Source organism: Camelus ferus, chromosome 14, assembly GCF_009834535.1.
Source record: "Camelus ferus isolate YT-003-E chromosome 14, BCGSAC_Cfer_1.0, whole genome shotgun sequence".
NCBI lineage: Eukaryota > Metazoa > Chordata > Mammalia > Artiodactyla > Camelidae > Camelus > Camelus ferus.
The window spans coordinates 3,444,006-3,465,834 of record NC_045709.1 but is presented as its reverse complement, the minus strand read 5'-3'; the positions used below and the strand labels follow the sequence as shown (position 1 = coordinate 3,465,834).

The window sequence follows — 21,829 nt, the reverse complement described above, 5'->3', positions numbered from 1 at the left end:
GCAGAATTACTGCAGGAGCACAGAGGTGAGAAATCAGGAAAGAGAACTAGGAGGGAAGTATTTGCCCTGGTCCTTGACGATCAGGTTGGATTTCTCCTAGTGGAGAATGTGTATCATAAAGCTGAGGTGGGGGGAATGAGTATGAGGCTGGCAAGTAGTCTGGTTCAGCAGGAGCACCCTGCCTGGAAGGAGACCATGGGGATCAAGTTGGGACCGTAGAAAGGAATTTCAACTTGATAAATTTTTACTAGGCGACAAGTTGTTTTCTCAAGGGAGTTTTATGTCACGGGAGTTTTATGTCACTAGAGTTTTAAAAACACTTTTTGGGAAAAAAAACAAATACAGTATAATATATGAAAACTTTCTTGTTTTTGAATCAAACAGTACAGAAACATGTAGAATATTTTTTATACCTGATAAGTTTTATGTTTAGCAGTTGGGTATTAATTTTTAATTAATAGAACGGAGAAAATCAATTAGAAGTAAATGTAAAAGAATGAAATCTAGATTTAAGTTATGAGAATGACCTGCAACAATACTTACTGAAAATGACCTTAATACTCTAAAACAGAGCTGCTACTTACTGTCAGTGAGGCATACACTTTAAATTGGTTAAGACTAGGTGATAAATTTGTAAGGATTCATTCATATACTTATGCCTTGTTACCAAAACACCATTGGTTTTCATGTTTTACGTGTTCTCTCTTGGGCCGCAAAAAAATCAAATGGTGTGAATTTTCCCAAATATTCTCGCTCTTATTTTGATGGAGGTTTATGTATGCTAAGCATGTGCTCTACCACTGAGCTAGACCCACTTCCCTCAAATAGTTGTGGTTTTTTTTTTTTGAGGTTAATTTTTATTTTTATTTGCCAGCGTAACTTAACTACAGTGGCTTGCAAACTTTTTTGAACTAAAAAATACATTTTACATCACAATCCAACAAACACACACATATATATGTATATAACTGAAACCAAAGTTTTGCCCAAAATGTTTACTCTGAGTTTTCTTATTTTTAAGACTTTTTGGGGGAGCAGTTTTAGGTTTACAACAAAATTGATAGAAGGTACAGAAATTTCCCGTATACCCCCTCTCCACATATAAGCATATATGCTGTTTTTTAATTTTTATTTACCAGAATGGTACTTTTTTTTTTCTAAACTAAGGATGAACGTACTTTGACACATCATAGTCACCAAAGTCCACAGTTCACCTTAGTTTGGACAAAAGTATAATGTCATAGATAACCATCGTTATGATGTCATACTAAGTATTTTCATTGCTCTAAAAAACTTCTCTTTTCCGGAATGACATTTGGAATCTTTTTCTTTTTTCCTTTTAAAAGAGGTTGAAAGCCTTCATGTCTCTGAGACCACTTATGGCCCACCCATGCATGGACCAGACAGTCTCTAGGTGGCAAATTCCACCACTAAATACTGCGGCTTTTCTTCCAATATTGAGCCCTGTCCCACTGGTCCTGCCCAGCAGCCTTGTGAAGGTGCAGGAGGACCTGTCAGATAGTCTCTTTAATATTTGCTGCTGTTAGATCCAATCAGAAGATACACGACAGTTCAGTAAATATTTACATGGGTGAACATTTGTATTTCAAGATATATAAGGATTAAAAAATGATGCCATTTAAAAATCCAGAGACCTTACCATGGTCTGTAAGGCCCAGCATTGTCTGGCTTCCCCAGACTGGCTTACATCCTAAGTGTCATCTCCTGTCTCCTCTGCCTCTTCATCGTGCTTTAGCCACACTGACTTCTTCCTTTTTGTTTCTTGAACATGCCAAACTTGTTCTTTTCTCAGTTTTACATCTTGCTGTTTCCACCACCTAGAGTATTCCCCCTCTAGCTTGGCACATCTCACTCAGGTCAATGTTACCTTCCCAGAGAGCCTTTTCTGACTGCTCTAACTAGAGACTCCCTTTTCTTCTGATTACTTTCTGGGCACCTTAATGCTGTTTTATTTTCTCCTTTTTCTTAGTATCTGAAATTAACATGTATATTTGTTCCTGTTTATTTCTTGTCTTATTCCACTAGAATGTAAATTCTGTGAGGGTAAGGGTATTGTATAGTGAGGTCATTCTTGTTCTGTAAGATTCAAACAATAGTGGAAAAGTTGGACTCCTCATACATTTCTGGTGGAAATGTAAACTGATGCAGTCACTTTGGAAAACAGTTTGGCAGTTCCTTGAAAATGTTAAATGCTGAGTTTACCTATGACCCAGCAGTTTCACTCCTAGATATACACCCAAGAGAAATCAAAACATATGTTCACACAAAAACTTGTACGTAAATGTTTATAGGAGCATTATTTATAAGCAGAAAGTGGAAACAACCCAAATGTTTATCAGCTGATGCATAAATGAATAGAATGTGGTGTATCCGTACAATCAAATATTATTTGGCAGTAAAAAGAAACGAAGTACTGATATATACCACAACATGGGTGAATCTCAACAGCATTCTGCTAAGTGAAAGAAACCAGGCTCAAAAGACCACATTTTTTATGATTCCATTTATATGAAGTGCCCAGAATGCACATCTATAGAGAAAGAGGATCAATATGGTTGCCTAGGATTGGGAGGGAGTGGAGCACAAGGGGATGGGAAGTGACTACTAATGTAAGTGCAAAAGTTTCTTTTTAAGGTGATTAAAATGCCCTAAAATTAGGTTATGATGACGGTTGCACAACTCTGTAAATATGAAAAAAAAACCCCACTAAATTCTGATCTTTGTATGGGTGAACTTTATGGTATGTAATCTATATCTCAGAAAACCTGTTTAAAAAAGATCGAAGCAATTAAAAGTGTATAGAATGTTTTGTCTAAATTTTACATTTGTCATTTGTATGTTAAATATATAAAATAATAAAGGAATGATGTAACACTGCAGCTCTGGCTCCTAGATAGTCCGGGAAGGTAGCAGGAACTCAGTAAATAACTGATGAAGGAGGTTAAAGTATACAGATAATTAGGATACGGTGCATAGTGTGGTAAATGCTTGGAGGAGACTAAGCCAAGGGTTACACGAGTTTGAAGGTCTCTAAGATATCACATCTCAATTTGTGTGAAAGTAATGGGGAAAGTCCTCTGGGAGGCAACATTTGAGATGGACTTGGAAGGCTGGTTAGGCTTTTGCTGGTGAGGATGCTGTTGTGGGAGGCAAGGCGGTAAGAAGGAAGCAGGTAGAAGCAGAGGACCGATAACGGTTACTGGCACATTTTGGCTGAGCTGAGATTACCGGTAGCTTAGAGATGGGCCAGTAGTGATTGTACTAGTACTAGTATAGTAGAAGGCTGCAAAAATAGGTTAGTCTGTAGCAGACAGTGTCGGTGCTGGCAGATGTCCTATGGTGTCTTATCACCACCCACCCCCCAACCCCTAGCATGCTTCTGATGGCTCCCACTTGGGAGGAGCTGTACCCCTCCCTGCAGAGACCTGGAAGTACCTGGGGGCTTATCCCCCTTCCCACAGCAGCTCTTAACCCAAGACTGTCCAGTCAGGGGGATATCTTCGGAGCAGAAACTGCGACTTACCCCGCACTGTATCGTCAGCACTTGGAGCAGTGCTTGGCACACAGTGAGCATTCAGAAAATATTTGAATGAATGAATAAATGATAAACAGGAAGTTGTAAGGTATATTCAGAGTGAAGATGATTTTGCAAAGCCCCTTGATTCCTGCAGAGCATTAAGATAGGAGACTTTGGAAGGTCCTGATTGTGTAGATCCTTAAATTTGGGAATAAGGAGTTTACTGAGCCAGGAGAAGAATTTCTGGTAATAGGGTAAGTGTTTTAATGAAATTAATTTGTCACTAGTGTGCAGGATGAACTGGGGGATGGAAGGACTGTGTTTGTAGGGTCCACCTTGACCAGGGTTGGGGGTTCTTGCAGTACAGTAATAATCTAACAGCTCTCCTTGCCTCTAGTAGCTCCCTAAATAGGGTGGTAGCAGCAGAATAGAAAGGATTGGATAGAAGAGGTACCTTGAAGGAAAAGTTCAAGATGTTAGGAAGTAAGTACCCCTCAAAGAACTAGGGAAGTTTTGAAGCATAGATTTATTTATTTATTTAATTTTAATTTTAATTTTAATTTTTTTTTTTTTTTTTTGGAGAGGACAGACAATTTTCCTCCTAGGGTTGATCAGACAGTAAATTATTATCACCCACTTGTGAGTGTATGTGCATGTTTAATTTGTTCTTTTTTTCTCTTTTCTTTTTATTGTTTTATGTTTGTGTGTCTTTTTGAACACTGAAATTGTTCACTGAATTCTGAGTGAAGACTATGAGACTGCCACCCTGTGGGCAATATAACTGTACTAAAGTTCTCAAGAATTATAATAAAACTTCATTCATTTGAAACCTACTATTGTGATTGTGATTGTGGTTCTTCCACGTTGGTATATGTGATTATGCTCATTAAACAGAAAATTGAAATTAGTTTGTTTCCTGAACTGTATCTCAGGCTTTTAAATAAATGGAATCTAAAATACAATTAATGCTTCAAAATATTGCGAAGAAACTCATGAATGCTTTTTAGATGGCATGCTTCTTTCTCTAGAAATTGCATATCAAAGAGGGTGTTTTTAAAAACATTGTGGCACGTATGCCTGTGGTAAAATGGTATTTTTTTCTTCTACTTCTTTTAACCCTGTTTTATAGTATGTATGATACTGTCCTTGAGAGTTGTATTTCTTAACAATTCTTTCTTCACTTTTTTTCCCCTTAAGTGAAAATGGCCTTTCCTTCCCATTTTTGGTAAGGTTGGATTTTATTGTTAGAAATTCTCCATGCTTTGGTGAACTGCCTTAATTGTATTTATGTAAATAATTTGGATTTTATTGTTATTTATTTAGAAGGGCAGTCTGCTCACAAATTCAACTGGTAAACGAGCTGGAATAAAAATGAAATGGTGGTTATGAAAGAATTGTTTGCTCTCTGCAACTCAGGAAATGGTTCTGCCTAGAACTCTGCAAAATAAAACTTTCCCAGCAGATGAGCCTGATGTTGTAAATGACTTACACGCTTGTTTTCCCTGAAGTGTCTGGAGGGGTGGGGTAGCTTAAAATTTGTGTTAGCAGTAAAGCAGAAGTGGGCTGAAGCCTCATTCTGAGGTTGCAGTCATGTGTTCTGTCTGAATGTGATATCCAGGCTGAGGAAGAGAATAGATGACACATCAACTGAACCCCTTCCCCCTCACGTTACCTGATACTTCACTTCAGGGACCTTACACTTTGATAATGGAGAGATTTTCAAATATGATGTTCATGATTTTAAGTATTCAGATATTTCTCTGAGTTAGTTTTTCTCAAAACTGTAGCATGACAAACATGATGATATACTTCTAGTGTTTGGTTTTATTTAACATTTTCATGGTAAATAGATGGGATTGTGGTTGACTTTTCTAAACTTTTTTTTGCTACATGTATACCTTATATTCTACAGTTGATGTATACTGTGTAATTTTAAGTGAAGTGGACTATGAATGGTGAAAATGCAAATATTCATCTAGGTCCACTAGGTACATTGCCATATAAAAAACAGTATTATTTAAGGAAAGTAACTTTCAAAGTACTTCATGGTCTGTTTGCTCCTTTCTTAAGTATTGAGATAAAGAGCCAATAAAGATGGAGATACATTTGTGTTTTCTAACCTTCTTTGACGATTTCATTATCATATCGTTTTAAAACTATAAATGACATTGACTTTATATAAAGAAACTTTTAGCTTAATATTTAGCCTACACTTAAGAAACAATCACACAGTATCTGCCTTTTAATTCTAGAATGGTGATTGCTTTAGGGTTAATGATAGCATTCCGTTTTACTTTTTACACATGGGTTCACTTTATCAACTGTAAATATAAAACATTTTGTTCTTTGAAAAATAATTCCAGCATAGATGACTTGAATTTTGATAAAGCTATGACCACTGTTTCCTAAGTCTTGTGTATGTGTTGGGTGTGTATGTACAAATTTTAAAAGATCTTTTAATTTTTGAATGCAAACTATTCACTGTTAAATAGATACTTTTCATTTGAAACTTCTTTTTTGCTTTACTTTCAGTCTCTGGGAATGTACTTAGCTAGTGACTTCTAGATCCAGAAATAGTCTTTAGATAGTCTTAAATCTTTCTTTGTAACTTAATCTTTTAATTTAGTTAAAGTTTCTTTTGGATTCAAAATCCCAAGACAACAGTGCATTTCTGATTCAGGCTGTGTTATATTGCTTTTTGTGAAACTTTTTATCTGTTTCCAGATTTCATTAAACATTTAATTCAAGCTTTTAAGGTTGTAATGGGATTTGCTTTCCTAACATCTGTGTGTATCACTGATACCCTCTTATGCCAAGGGACCCAGATGACCCTGTTAACTGGGAAGGATGGGGCCCTGCCATTTAGTCACCCACTGAGCAGGGCAGGCACTGACCCAGTTGCAGAGCTGAAGTAGAAAGGAAAGAATCGTCCTAGCACATGATGGCAGGTAGGGGAGAAGGGAAGTATCCAGATTGTAAGGCAGAAGGTAGGCTTAAGGAATTCAAAACTTTAAGCAGGCAGATGGCATCAGGAAATTTCAGATATGAGTGGGAATGTCTTTCCTTTATTTGTTCTCTCTAGGGTTGTTTTTTTTTTTGTTTTGTTTTGGCTTTGGGTTTTTTTGTCATTTCACATGAACCACAATTTTATTGTCCCTTAAAGTCCTGCTTTGAAAGACTGTTTCTTCTTTGCCATTTTCAGTACCTTCTAGAATTGTCTTTTGCTAGTTCATGGACCATATTTTAAGAGGGCTTTTTAACCACATGTTTGTAGGAAAAAGAAAGCACTTACAAACAAAAGCAAATCTGCCACCTCACACTCATTAGAATGGCTGCTATCAACAAAACAAGACAAAAACCGGTGTTGGTGAGAATGTGGAGACAGGGGAGCCCTTGTGTACTATTCATGGGAATGTAAAATGGTACAGCCACTATGGAAAACAGTATGGCAGTTCCTCAAAAAATTAGAAATCATTACCATATGATCTAGCAATTGCATTTCTAGCTACATACCTCAAAGAATTAAAAGCAGAGTCTCAAAGAGATTGTATATCCATGTTCATAGCAGCATTATTCACAGTAGTGAAAAGGTGAAAGTAACCCAAGTGTCCATCAATGGATAAATGAAGAAACAAAATAGAGTGGAATATTTTTCAGCCTTAAAAAAGAGAGAAATTTTGACACTTGGTACAATATGAATGAACCTGGAGGGCATCATACTAAGTGAAATAAACCAGTTACAAAAAGACAAATACTGCATGGTTCTACTTAACATTTGCTTCCTAGGATGGTCAGAATCATAGAGACAGAAGTAGAATGGTGACTGCTGGGGGCTGGAGGGGAGGGAATGGGGAGTTGTTTAATGGGTATAGTGTTTCAGTTTTGCAAGGGGAAACAGATTCTGGAGATTGGTTGCACAGCAGTATGACTGTACTTACTACCACTGGACTATCCACTTTAAGTGGTTAAGGTGGTAAAACTTAACATATTTTGCTACAGTTTTTTTTACAAAGACAAACCTGAATTTATATGTGGATATGCAGATTGTAAGGGAGTAAAAAGAATCTGTGATGAGACTGAAGTTACTAATTCAGTCAGTATTCAGGTGCTAGGTGCTCAGGATGTAACAATGAGAAAAGCAGGTAAGGTCCTTGGGAAGCTTACGTCTTAGTGGGAGAGACAGACGTTGATTGAACAAATAAAAAGTGCATTTGAGTGTTATATGTGGAACAGGGAGACCCCTAGCAGAGTAGGTAGAAAGGGCCATATTGAAAAGGTTTCCCCAAGATAGTGACATTTAAATAGGATTTGTAAGGATGAGGAAGCATTGGCTAGGAGAAAGGGGAAAATGCAAAGTGATGGGAGGCTGAGGGAGTAGCATTTTGGAAATATTCCAAAGAAGGAAAGAAAAGGTACACTGTGGGAAATGGAAGAAGGCCCTAGGGCTGTAATGTAGTGAAATGTGTTGGGAGGTGAGGATGGCAAGTATCAGATCATATAAGGCATTGTAGGTCATGTTAAGGATTTTGAATTTTATCTTAAACAGGATGAGCACACGTTTTCAGCTAGGGAGTATGGAGATGGAATGGAGTGGAAGTAAGTTGAAAAAATATATATCTTTTTGTTCAGTGTGGCCTTTAAATACAAATTACCTACTGAATCTGGTGCTTGAAAGTCAGAGAGAAAAATGGTTCAATTATATCTATTCAGATGATGTATCGATTGCCAATGTGGTCTGTTAATATGGTAAAATGTACTTAAAAGGTAAGTTTAAGGAAATTATCAAAGGTAATTGAGCAGAGGTGATTTTCACCTTTATACTCTGAGTTGGCAGTTGAAACCCTAGAAGTGGATGAGTTTGCCCAGGGAGAGTCAAGTGAGAAGAGGGTTTTCAACAGAACTTTTAGGATGTCTGGCATTCAGTGGTGAGGTAGAGGAGGTGGGGCAGAGAAGACTGCAGAAAAGTAGTGTGGAATTGGGGGAAAACCAGGAAAGAGCATTTATTAGGTCTAACAAAATAAATTCTGAAAGTGTTCATTGGTTTAGCCCTGAGTGGTAGTTGACTTTAGTCAGAACGGATTTAATGGCATAGTAGAGGCAGGATTAGATTAGACTAGATTAGAATGAGTCCAAGAAGAAGTGGGAAATGAGGAATTGGAGCATAGACAAATCTTTGAGGAAGGTTGGCTGTGAAGGGCATGAGAAAGGATGGTAGATCCAGTGGGGAGGGTGTGACAATTGGGTATTGAATCGTGGAGTTTGTCTTTTGTTTTGTTTTGTTTTTTAAGGAAAAGCTTGAATTTGAAAAATATCTTCTTTAAATGTATGAAATATATGAAAACTATATTACACACCTTGCTGATTCCCTAAGTAGGATCTACTGAATACAAATATGATCCCACTGACTTAATCTAGATATGGTATTCTGGGACTGTGTACACACAGGTGCAGTCAGGCCTGTTGAGGTACAAAGGTCTGATTGTCGCTATGCTAATTTCTGGTCACTTGAGCAGTAAAAAATAGGGAATCCTGGGTCCACTTAAGCCCTACTAACTTGAATCCTTGGTATAGGACTCAGGTTGTGTGCGTGTGTGTGTGTGCGCACGCGCGCACATGCACTGTGTGTGTATGTCCAGATGATTCTCATGCATCTGTCGTACGGACTGGTTTTGGAGAATCATTGTCCCAAGAATGTTCCACTTTGTGAAGTCTTCTGAGGGCTTTTTAATAGCTCTGTCATGAGGATTAAGTGAGATATGTATGCCAAGCACTTAGCAAGGAAAGATTTTCAAAGTTTTGTATGATTGGGGTAGTGGTAAAGGTTTTTTGTTTTTTAGGATGAAACCAGTTTGATCTTTTCTCCTAGTTGTAAAAGTGACACATGTTCAGTATAAGAACTTCTCAAGCCCCTTTTCCTACTTCATCCCTCCCTGAACCAAGAGAGCCCTGGCGCTTCCTCCTGCCGCCTTGCCTTTGTTTGCTCCTACAACTTCCTCTGCTGATAGTATTCTTTTTCACAACTGCCTGCTGCCTTTATCATTCAGGTCTCAAAGCAGCTGTCACATTTTCAGGGAGGCCTTCCCTACCTAAACTAGGTTTTCTTGGTCACCCTTTCTGTCTCTTTGTTGATTTCCTTCATAGGTGATCAAGGACTGTGTCTGAATTGTTTACCTGAGATCCTGAGTCTACAGTGCCAGGCACATAGAAGCTACTTAAATACCGAATAACACAGGCGAATAATACATATCATAACAATTTTACTAACCAGCATTAAGGACTATAAACTTTCACTTGATCAATACCTCAGATATTGAAATGTGGACCACACATGTATATACAGATGTCCATTGTGCAGTGATACATACTGTTTTCTACCTTGCATACTGCAGTTAGATATATTCTGGAGAGTTTTCCATAGCTTTACCATTTTGTATAGATAATCATTCTTAATAGCGGAATAATATGGCTATTATGAGATATGGTTTCTGTAACATCTGATTTAAATAATAGTTTGTGTTCAGCTTTTTACTGTTTTGAACAGTGGTACTGAATTTTTCTTTGCATGTATATTTGTTCTGTTAGAATAAATTACAGGACTGAAAAGATACATAAAGGCCTTTTGGTTGTGAAATTGCCTCCTGGAATATTCTTTTATGCTCGTGAATAGAGTGCGAGACCATTTATTTCCCCTTTACCTTCTCTAATCATTTTACTCTTTGCTGTCTTAATAGGTAAAAAGCGGTATTGTTTTTCTGCTCAGAGGCTGTGAGAAAGAACATCTTTGAACATCTTATCTTCTCTCATGTTTGGCCATGTTTTGTAAAGTGCCTATTCATGCCCAGTGCCCATTTTTCTATTTCTCTGTTTGGTTCCATTAATAATAGTTTTTCTCTTTCCTCCCACATTTTATTATGAAAGTTTTCAAGCATACAGCAAAGCTGAAATTTTACAATGAACACTCATAAACCAGCCATCTAGACTTTACCATGAACATTTTACAATATTTGCTTTAGCACACATTTGTCCTTCCAGGGAAAAGTAAATTGCAGCCAAGTAAATTGCAAGCGTTAGTACATTTCCATCTAAATTCTTTAGCATGTTTCAGTATTTGTTTACTTTTTTTTTCTTTTGAGGTAAAACTTACGTCAAATTAAATTCATGAATCTTTTTTACTTTAAACATTTTATTTTAACTTAAAACAGAATTCTAAAGTTCAAAGTATTTATGAGGTTTTAAAAGTTTGAGATGTTATAGAAAGGGTGTAGGATTCTAGAAGGAGAATGGTTTCAAATCACTGCTTTAAATGAGCAAGTTATAATTTTTGAGCAACTGTATGTGTCACTTATAATATATATTGCTTATATTATGATATATTATTATTTTTATGGTTCTGTGGGTTGACTGGGTGATTCTTTAGAGCTGACTCAGCGGGGGCTGGATACATATTGTAGGGTGGCTTCACTCACACAACTGGGGCCTCTTTGTGTGGCTCTCATACTCTCATGATGGCAGAAGGGATCCCAGCAGCAAGAGAGGGTAAGCCCCTGTGTGCCTAAACTTTTCAAGCCTCTGCTTGTGTTTTATTTGTTATTAATCCATTGGCCACAGCAAATCACTTGCCCAACTCTTGTTTTAAGCGATGGAAAAGGAGACTCCGCCTTCTAACGGGAGAAGAGGCAGTCAGCCATGTGTCACACAGAGGAGTATGAACAAATTAATAGCTGTTACTGCAGCAGTTTACCACAGGAGGTAAAGCGTTAGCTACCTGGGTATCTAGCAGGAAAGCTTCCTAAGCAGTGAGAACAGGCTGTGCAAAGACCTGGAGGGAAGAATGCTTGATGTGTTCTTGGGATAGCAAGGAGAGGTCAGTGTGCCTAGAAGACGGAGAGCAAGCAGGAAGTAGGAAGACGCTGGGGTTGGGTAAGGTCTTGCAGTCCTTATAAGCAGTTTCAAAGACATTTTTTGTGTGTGTGAAAAGAGGAGCTATAGGAGGATTTTGAAGCAGGAGTATGATATGGTCTGACTTCCCTTCTTAAATGGATTACTTCTGATTGCTGCTTTGAGAGTGGACTGTAGATAGAGAAGAATGGAAACAGGAAGGCTACTTAGATGACCGCAATGATGCAGGTAAAAGATGACAGTGGCTTGAAACATGATGGGAACAATGAAGTTGAGTGGTGATAGGGGTCTATATATGCTTAGAAGATAAACCAACAGGGTTTCCTGACAGCTTGGGTATGTATATGTCAGACAAGAGCCAAAGTTTTTTGGTCTGAGCGCCTGGAAGTATTGAATAGCCACCAAGATGACTGGGTAGAGTAGGTTTTGGAGGGAAGATCAGGAATTCAGGTTTGGATATGTTAAGTCTGAGAAAATGATCAGACATTGGAATGGAGTTGTCAAGTTGGATAGAAGAATCTGTGGTACAGAAGTGAGACTAGGAGATAGAAATTTGAGAATGTTAAAATACTTAGAGCATCATATAGGTCCAAGAAATAGTTTCTGAAATGATGGTAGATCTAAAATACTTTTAAATTTTAAAGTTTCACTTGTACCAGTGATATGATTTCAAGTAGGAAGAAGAGCAGCAGAGCAGTTTGGCTGTAGCTGAAATGTGTCTTTTGTGTTGATAATAAATTAGGAATTCAAAGAAGTCATTAATTGTTCATCTGTATGGTGTTATGAAACATGAATAAGTAAAGCCTATAGTCTAAATATCTTATTTGAACATTCCTTTTTATTGAACTGTTTACGGGCTTGCTTCTAATTGAAGAAGTTTATAGACAAGAAGCCTTGTAAGTAAAAGCCTGAAAGGGACAGAGACCATATGTTGAAAGAGCCACAACTGGATAATCGGTCCTAATCTAGTGGGAGTTTTCTTCTTTGTTCTTTCCTCTCTCTGTCTCTAGTTTTATTTGTGATCTGTTAACATGATGAGATGTTCAGGTGTAAGCACTGGGACTAATCCAGAAGCTGTTCTCTGTTAACAAATGCTCTGTGCTTGATCCTTAAACAGGGCTGCCAGACACAGCCTGACCAGCCTATTCATAGGAATTGGACTGTTCAGGAAAGTTAGAAAGGGGCCTTGCATTTTGTGTAATTTAGCCTTACAGAAATGACCTGAGAATGGCTTGGATTGCGTGGAAGAGAAAAAAGCAGATTTATCATTGAGTCAATATTTAGTTGAACTTCCAAATGTTTTCATTCAGCAAATATTTATTAAACAACTATTGTGGGCCAGGAACGCTATCTGGCAGCAATAAATGACCAATGAGACATGTAAATAAATGGTAAAAAAAAAAAAGATAAAACCACAAAACATAAGAAGACTGTCTTCACCAGATATTCCAGCAGAGATGGCAGGAGGAATTATGAAGGAAATCAGTTCACTTTTGGGTCTCCCAAACCTAGAGCATGTTGCATATTGTAGGACTGCATAAATATATGTATGAATGGGTAAACAGTGTGGTTCATTTATCTGTTAGATCACTCACAAAATACTGTGGGAGCACAAAGGAGGAAGTGACCAGTTCTTTTTAATGGTGGAGGAGAGGAGGGCTTTGCAGGAGATTCACCAGATGGGGAAGGCCAGCAAATGTGGTGTGAGAAAGCATGACATACTCCAGATTAATAAATTGAGCAAAGCTAGATTGTGGAGTGGATGTTGGAAGGTTTGGAATGGTCACAGGTGAGGCTGTAATAAGGTAGACCAAAGTCAAGTTGCAAAAATATCTTGTATTGGAATTTGTTCTGTGGGTACTGGTAGGCCATTGAAGTTTTTTTCCTAATAGGAATAGAGGTAGAATTTATGAGAAATTCCTTTAAAAAAGATTTCATTCTTGAGTTGGGGAATCAGATGTGCAAATTTGTGTAGCCATCACCATAATCAGAATATAGAACAATTCCATCACCCCTCAGAACTCCCTCATGCTGTCTCTACAGTTGATCACACCCTCCCCCGACCCACACCCCTACAAGTACTGACCTGTTCTCCATCATTACAGTCTTGTCTCTTCGACATGTCATATAAATGGGATCATACGGCCATTGACAATAGCTTCTTTCACTCACCATAATGCTTTTTAAGAGTCATACAAGTTGTGTTCGTCGGTAATTTCATTTTATTGCCAAGGATAGATAGTACTATTAGTATGTTTGTTTATCCTCCCCTTTTTTGATAGGTGTTTGAGAATACATTATGTGTCCTGGCACTATAATAAGCAATTTAGGTCAGTTTTTGTGGATTTGCATAGCTAGTTGCTAATGATAGTTTCTTCATTTCCCTATTTTGACCAGCAGTGTAATTAAGAGAAATTGAAGTTCTTATTTCTGGAACATATCCTAAAATTCCTCTGCTTTTCTCTTTATATGTGGTTCTTCCTTTTATTAAAGCACAAGAATAATAGCTAAGTAGTTTTCGTTTTCCTTTTTGCTGGGTTTTAATCTTTGGGGCTAAGCATTCTGTGGTTCAGGCCCACAGCAAAAAGTCAAGCCAAGTAGTAAGTCATCAACCTACAGGCAATGATGAATTTCCATTGAGTGCATTTATTTATGAGAAAACCATAATACTAATAATCTCTTTATTAATCTGCTTTTAAATAGAGCCTTTAATTTGTTTTATAGATAAATAATAAATATCAAATAAAATAGATAGTCTAAATCAGGCTAGTTTAAAATAAGAGGCTTGTCTTTTTTTCAGAGCATGGAGTTTTGGTGTATTTTAAGATTAACTTTTTTGGACTTGTGCTAAAAGTCCATTTGCTTAAATAGTCTACTGCTATAAGATAAAGAAATGTTTCTAGAATATTAATATAGGTTTTCTCTTTTTTTAAACCTTTAATTAGTAAAGTATAAGAAGTATAATTGAATTTTTGGAAGACTTTATAAAATTTCCAAGTCGTTATGAATATCTGAAGTTTTTACATACTGCTTTCAATAAACTATATAAAAATTTGATGAGACTTCTTTTTTAAATGTAGCCTTAATGTGATTTTTGTTCTCAGTTCCTAAAACACTATTCATAGGCCTTGGGGAGGCTACAGAATAATGAAGTGTTAGAACTAAAATGGGTGTTCAAAATTACCAGATATCTAGACTCTCCCAGTATTGTACAAAAAAAAAAAAAAAAAAAAAAAAAAGGAAACTGAAATCCCTTAATAGTATGAAGTCACTTGTTCACAGTCACAGTTGGTTGTAGAAGCTGCATGATACAGTTCTTGCCCTTAAGTGGGTAACTGGTTTATCAGTGTAGACACAGACTTGTGCAAAATTAAGTTTAATACAAAATGGGATATTCTGGGTCATATAAAAGGCACTGCTTTTCTTAAACAGTAGTACCCCTCACTCATCTTTTCTTGATCCCTTAGCAACAAAATTATTTTTTATCTTTAGTTTCTCACATCTCATTCTCCCATAAATTCTCTCTCATCAGATGTTTAGCTTGTTTTTTTTTTCTGCCCCTACCACACCATGAAAACTCTTTTTCAAATCAACAGTGATGTCTATGTTGCTAAGTTAACTGTCATTTTCCTCTCAGACCTCATTTTGTTGACCTGTCATCATCATTTGGCACATTCCTTCCTCCTGCAAATACCTTTACTCAAATTTCAGGATGGTACCACATTTGCTTTATTTTCCTGCTGCATTTTTGGGTACTCCTTTTCAGCCTTCTGCCTCATCTTCCATACTTCTAAATATTGGAGTATCCCAAAAGCCTATCATTGTTACCTTTTATGTCAGTAGCTTTAATATCATATGTATGTTAATGACTCCCAAATTTATATAACTAACCCAGATGGGACTTAAGGACTGTGTATTCAACTCCAGGACAATATACTCAGTTTGACTTCTTTATTTGGATAGCAAACAAACATCTCAAACTCAGCGTGTTCAATAACTCCCCCTACCCCAAACCATTATTATCTACAATCTTTCCTCTTGCAGTTTTGGCAACTGCAGTTTTCTAGTCATCAAAAATGGAGTTTTGAAGCCTTCTTCTCCCCCACAATCCATTTGCTATCCATTAAAAAAATCTTGTTGGATATTCTTCAAAAACATACCCATAATTTAATCATATCTTCCTCTTCTGCTGCCTCCTTTGTCTAAGCCGTTATCATCTTTTCTGAGTTATTGCATAAGCTTCTTCTTGCTTCCATCCCTACCCTTCTGTAGGCATTTTTCAACACAGCAGTCAAATCTTAGGACCCAGCTACTCAGCACTCCCCAGCTAAAATCTCTAAATGGTGGGACTCTGTTGTTTCTAGTACTTTTCCTCCTCCTGTTACTCTCCTCCTTGTTTTCTCCACTTGAACCACGCTGGCCTCCTTGCTTTCCTAGGACATATCAGGCAAGCTCCCTGTTAGAGTCTTTGCAAGGCTTTTTCTACCTGGAATGTTTTTCCTTAGATATGTCTTCATGGCTAGAGGTCTTTATTCAAAAGTGACCTAGCAAGAGGAAATCTTCCCCAGCTAGTCTGTCTAAATTGTCACATTCTTCTCAGTGCTATTTTATATTTTCTTCTTTGTCCTTATCACTAACATACCATATATTTTATTTGTATCTTTTATTTATAATCAACATATATATATATATTTAGTTCATAACATTTCTCTCTTTCTAGCTAGAATGTAAGCACCATGAGAGTAGGGATCATTTATGAGCAATGTATCTTTCTTTACTGAATGTATTTTCTTATTTACTTGTAACAAGAGTCTAGAACAGTGCCTAGCACATAGTTGGTGCTCAGTGAATATTTGCCAAATAAGTGAGTGCCTAGGAGTCCCTCAGATCTGTTACAAACTTGACATCAGTCAAGTCGCTTCTCTCCATAGACCTCCTTTCCCTATTTTTAAAATGAGATTTGATTGCATTGATTTTTTAGTTTTTCTTAAAACACTGAAGACTTAAATGTATATAGTATCAAGATTCCTTGAGGATTTTTTATAAGACTTCAACTGCTTAACAAAAAATTTTAAAAACCACTGGACTGAATAGAGGATCTCTAAGTTCCCTTTCGGCTGTATGGCCAGTTCTTGTAATAGTAATTGTAAGTGGGGTTTTTAGGCGGAGCCCTCATGCAGAGAAGGCATTTGAACTGAGACTATGAAGGATGAATGAGTGGATAGAGATAAGGGAAAGGGTAGGAAATAAGGTAAGTGCTTTCCAAGCCCAGGGAATGAATGGAGCAATCCAGAAGTTTTCAGTAAGGCTGGAGGGTGTGTATGTACAAGAGAGAGAGAGAAACAGACAGTGGGGATAGTTAGAGAGTGGGGAAGACAGGGCTGGAAACAGGTGAATCGAGGTCTACCCCATTACTACTGAGCTTGTTTCTGGGAGTAGGCATGTGTCTTCAATAAGCTTCTCTAGGTAATTCAGAGGTGCATCCCTGGTTACAATCTACTGAAGTAAAAGATAATACTGTCTTTAATATTGAATTCTGAATTGTAAGAGAGAGAATTCCATGACTATATGAAACTTTAATTTCAGTTACCTTGTTACCTGGGAGCATCATAAAGAATATAATTGTACAATCAATTCTTGGTTATTTTTGACATGAAGGGAAAGTCTAACACCTAAAATAACAACCAGCAATAAAATTTTGTAACAAGTTATTTACATGAATTCAGCTATATCCGATCTTGGGCCAAATCAAACAACCTAAGTGTCCATCAGTGGATGAAGGGATAAGGAAGATGTGTATATATACAGTGGAATGTTACTCAATCATAAAAAAAGAAATAATACCATTTTGACAACATGGGTGGACATTTAGGGTATTATGCCAAGTGAAATAAGTCAGACAGAAAGACAAATACTATATGATTTCACTTGTATGTGGAAAGTAAAGAACAAAACAAATGAGTAAACAAAGCAAAACCAGAGTTATAGATACAGAGAACAGATGGGTGGTTGCTAGAGGGGAAGGGGTTGGGGTGAAATGGGTGAAGGAGGTCAAGAAGTACAAACTTTCAGGGGTTAAGTTTAGCTTAGTGGGTAGAGCACATGCTTAGCGTGCACAAGGTCCTGGGTTTGATTCCAATATCTCCATTTAAAAAAGTATACACTTCCAGTTACAAAATAATTAAGTGGTGGGGATGTGATATATGGCATGATATAATTACTACTGCTGTATTGCATAATAAAATTATTGGTCAGTTATACCTCAGTTTAAAAAGAAATCACTGGTGAAATCTTGTCTGTTAAAAAAAAATTCAATGTGGACAACAAAACCACAACTGACTGCTAAACAACCATTGAAAAAAAGACTGGAGCCTAGCAAAAAAGATCTTCTTCAACTGGAAACATAAAGAGGGAACCAGAGCGGGATAGTAGAAGGGGCATGCTCGTGATATAATTAGGCCCATACCCGCCAGGTGGGCAATCCACAAGCTGAAGAATAATTAAGTCTCAGAGGCCCTCCAGAGGAGTGAGAGCTCTGAGCCCCACATCTGGCTCCCCAGCCCAGGGTTCCGGCATTGGGAGGAAGAGGAGGAGACCCGAAGACATCTGGTTTTGAAGGCCAATGGAGCTTAGTACCAAGAGCCTCACAGGACTGGGGGAAACAGAGACTTCATTCACTTAGAAAGTATACATAGACTCTCACGTGTGCCAGATCCAAGGGCAGAGGCAGTGATTTCATAGAAACCTGGGCCAGACCTGCCTGCTGGTTTTGGAAGGTCTCCTGGGGACAAAGGGGGATGGCTCTGGCTCACCCAGGGTTCATAAAAGCTGGTGGCGGACATTCTGGGAATGTTCATCTACATGAGCTTTCTTGGAGGCTGACATCTTGATTTGATCATTAGCACCAAGACCTAGCCCCACCCAACAGCCTCTAGGGAAGCCTCAGGCCAAACAACGTACAGGGTGGAAACACAGCCCTACCCATCGTCAGACTTCCTAAGCCACAGGTATCTGTCTCTAGACATAGCCCTCCCCACCAGAGTTCCAGGACCAAGCTTCACCCAGCAGTGGGCAGGAGCAGGCACCAGCTGCTTCTGCCAGGAAACCTGCATAAGCCTCTAGTCCGACCTCATCCACCAGGGGGCAGATACCAGAAATAAGAAAACAACAATCCAAAGCCTGTGGAAGGAATACATAAACACAGGCCAGACTCTACACTGGGACGGGCTGGACCCTGGCCCTTGGGTGACAAGAGAGGAGTGTACTGCTGGGATGCATGGGATGTTTCCCACAGGGGGCCACCTCTCCAAGGTAGAGAAACATAACTAACCTACCTAAAAATACAAATAGAAAGATAGCCAATATTGAGGTGGCAGAGGAATATCTCCCAGGCCAAGGCACAAGATAAAATCCTAGAAGAAGAAATTAGTGATGAGGAGATAGGTAATTTACCTGATAAAGAGCTTAAAGTAATGATGGTGAAGATGTTCAGAGAACTCAAGAGAAGTAGAGATGCACATAGTGAAGTTTTTAGCAAACAGTTGGAAGATATAAAGAATACCCAAACAGTTGAAGAATAAAATCACTAAAATGAATAACACACTAGAAGGAACCAAGAATAGACTAAATGAGGCAGAAGAATGGATCAATGAGCTAGAAGACACATTAGTGGAAATCACTACTGCAGAACAGAAAGAAGAATGAAAAGAAATGAGAATAGCTTAAGAGAACTCTGGAACAACATGAAGTACATTAATATTCACATTATAGGAGTCCCAGAAAGAGAAGAGAGAGAGAAAGGGTCTGAGAAAATTTTTGGAGAGAGAATAATCAAAAGCCTCCCTAACTTGGGAAAGGAAACAGTCACCCAAGTCCAGGAACTGCAGAGAGTTCGACATAGGATCAACCCAAAGAGGAACACACCAAGGCACATAGTCATCAAGTTGACAAAAATTAAGGATAAGGAGAAAATAGCAAGAGAAAAGCAACAAGTAACATTCAAGGGAACTCCCATAAGGTTATCAGCTGATTTTTCAGCAGAAACTCTACAGGCCAGAAAGGAGTGGCATGATATATTTAAAGTGATGAAAGGGGAAAACTTACAACCAAGAATACCCTATTCAGCAAGGCTCGCATTCAGATTTGATGGAGAAATTGTGCTTCACAGGTAAACAAAAGCTAAAAGAATTCAGCACCACCAAAATAGCTTTACAACAAACGTTAAAGGAACGTCTTTAGTCATCAAACCATAAGAAAAGAGAATAAAAAGAAGAAAGGAGGGGGAAAAAAGATCTACAAAAGATTGCTTTGGCAGTTTAGGGTCTTTTATGGTTCCATATAAATTTCGGAATTGTTTGTTCTAGTTCTGTGAAGAATGTTGTGAGTATTTTGACAGAGGTTGCATTGGATCGGTAGATTGCTTTGGGTATTATGGCCATTTTGATAATGTTGATTCTTCCAATCCAAGAGCACAAGGTATCTTTCCATTTCTTTGTATCATCTTCAACTTCCTTCATCAGTGTTTTACAGTTTTCAGAGTACAGGTAACCTCCTTGGTTAAGTTTATTTCTAGGTATTTTGTTGTTTCTGATGCAACAAATATTTACGCCAGTTACAAAATTCTGGTTTTTGAAATGAATAAAAAAAGTGAATGAAGGGCCGCAAATAGCAAAATATCCCTTTCTTATGGGTGAGTTGTATTCCATTACATACATATGCTGCATCTTCTTTATCCATTCATCTATTGATGTGCACTTAGGATGCTTCCATATCTTGGCAATTGTAAATAATGTTGCTGTTAATAGCATGGTGTATTTATCTTTTTGAATCAATTCTTATTTTGTAGTTGGCTTTATTCCTTTGATAACTATGTAAGTTTAAAAAGCTAAAGCTCTAAACGTTCTTAGAAACAATGAACAGTACATATAGGTAAATTTTAAAAATATGTGCAGTATATTGTATATATGCATTTACTTGCAGTTTATTTTATATGTGCAAATTGTAACAATTCGACCTAATAAAACTGAAAAATGAAAAAAATTCAATTTGTAATAAAATCCTGATATGCTACAGTTTCTCCTCAAAGAACTGTTTTAGAAAAGTTACTCATTCACGTGTTTGAGTTTCTGCTATGTGTTGGGCCCTATCTTGGTGGGAGGAATAGTGAGCAAAACCAGACAAAGCCATGGCCCCTTTTTGCCTTTGGTATGCCTCTTAAAACACACAGACACTTGTCCAGGAGGACAGTTCTTATGGATGAGTCCTAGTAATCTGCAGAAGTGGGAAGGAGGCCTTAGTTTAACAAAGCTAGTGGTAGATAATAGAGAATTAACTGTGTTTTACATGTAAGCTCACATTTGGAAATGCTACGCATTGCTCAGAACCTGGGATTACGCTTTGAGAGATGTTAACATCAACAAAATTCTGTCCCACCAAACGATTTATAATACTGATTCTCAGTCTTAAAAATTTTATTTGTATATTTAAATAGTAGAGAAGAGTGATTTTGGTCATTTATCATGTTGATGGTTTGATCTTTTCGTCTTCCATCTCTGGATGGAAGCATGTTAGCTCTTGATCCAAAGGAAGATCCAAACCATGCCTTTTTTTAGCCCAGGTTTCCTAGGTATGAAAGTTAAGGCTGTTCTGTGTTTTCATGTGCTAGATGTCTTGAATTTGAGTTCAAGGAGATGATGTAAAAATAAAAGGGAAAAAGAGAGTGCAGTAAATTCTTTCCATTAGTTCTAAAGAAAGAGTCTTAACTTTAGTTGGCATTTAATAAATTCATTCAACTGAAATCTTTCTCAGCTAATTGTTCAAATATAAATGTTGGAAATTCCCCCAGACAGCCATGACAGCTTTATATTAAGGTATATATTGACTTGGAAGCATATCTAATTTGAGAAACAAACACACTTACAGTATGTACTGGTATACTGTATTTCCATAACATAACTTACATAAAAAGTTTGTCATCCTGAAGTATTGGATACTGGTTGCTTCTACTATGAAGCATAATAATAACAGTTAATGTTTATGAAGTGTTTACTAAATTCCTAGTACTGTATTAATCACTGTATTACACATGAGCTGGATTTCTTTTTGAAGTCAGGTTTATCGAGACACCGTTTATATACAGGGCAATTTGCCCTATTTAGTTACACAGTTCTGTGACTTTTGACAACATGTGCAGGTCATGTAACCTCTACCACAGTCACCACACAGGTTATTTCCATCACCCCAAACAGGTCCCATGTTCTTTGTAGCCAGCCCCCTCCTCTCATTGTCAGTCCCTTGCAATTACTGATTTGATTTCTGTCCTTTTTGTTTTGTCTTTTGCAGAATGTCATATAAGTGGAATCGCACAGTATATATTTTGAGCTTGGCTTATTT

The 21,829-nt window shown here is 37.5% G+C and overlaps 1 protein-coding gene and 1 long non-coding RNA gene across 3 annotated transcripts in view; one reads left to right on the top strand and one right to left on the bottom strand.

Annotated features, from left to right (window-relative positions):
* The window catches only part of ELF1 (E74 like ETS transcription factor 1), a 91,509-nt gene that overhangs the window by 2,509 nt on the left and 67,171 nt on the right, over positions 1–21,829 (top strand). The window lies entirely within an intron of this gene.
* LOC116668517 lies at positions 694–17,225 on the bottom strand. Its single transcript, XR_004325620.1, has 3 exons — positions 16,956–17,225; positions 11,192–11,196; positions 694–704 (listed from the first exon to the last, which is right to left on the bottom strand). It is a non-coding gene; the product is annotated as an uncharacterized LOC116668517 (long non-coding RNA).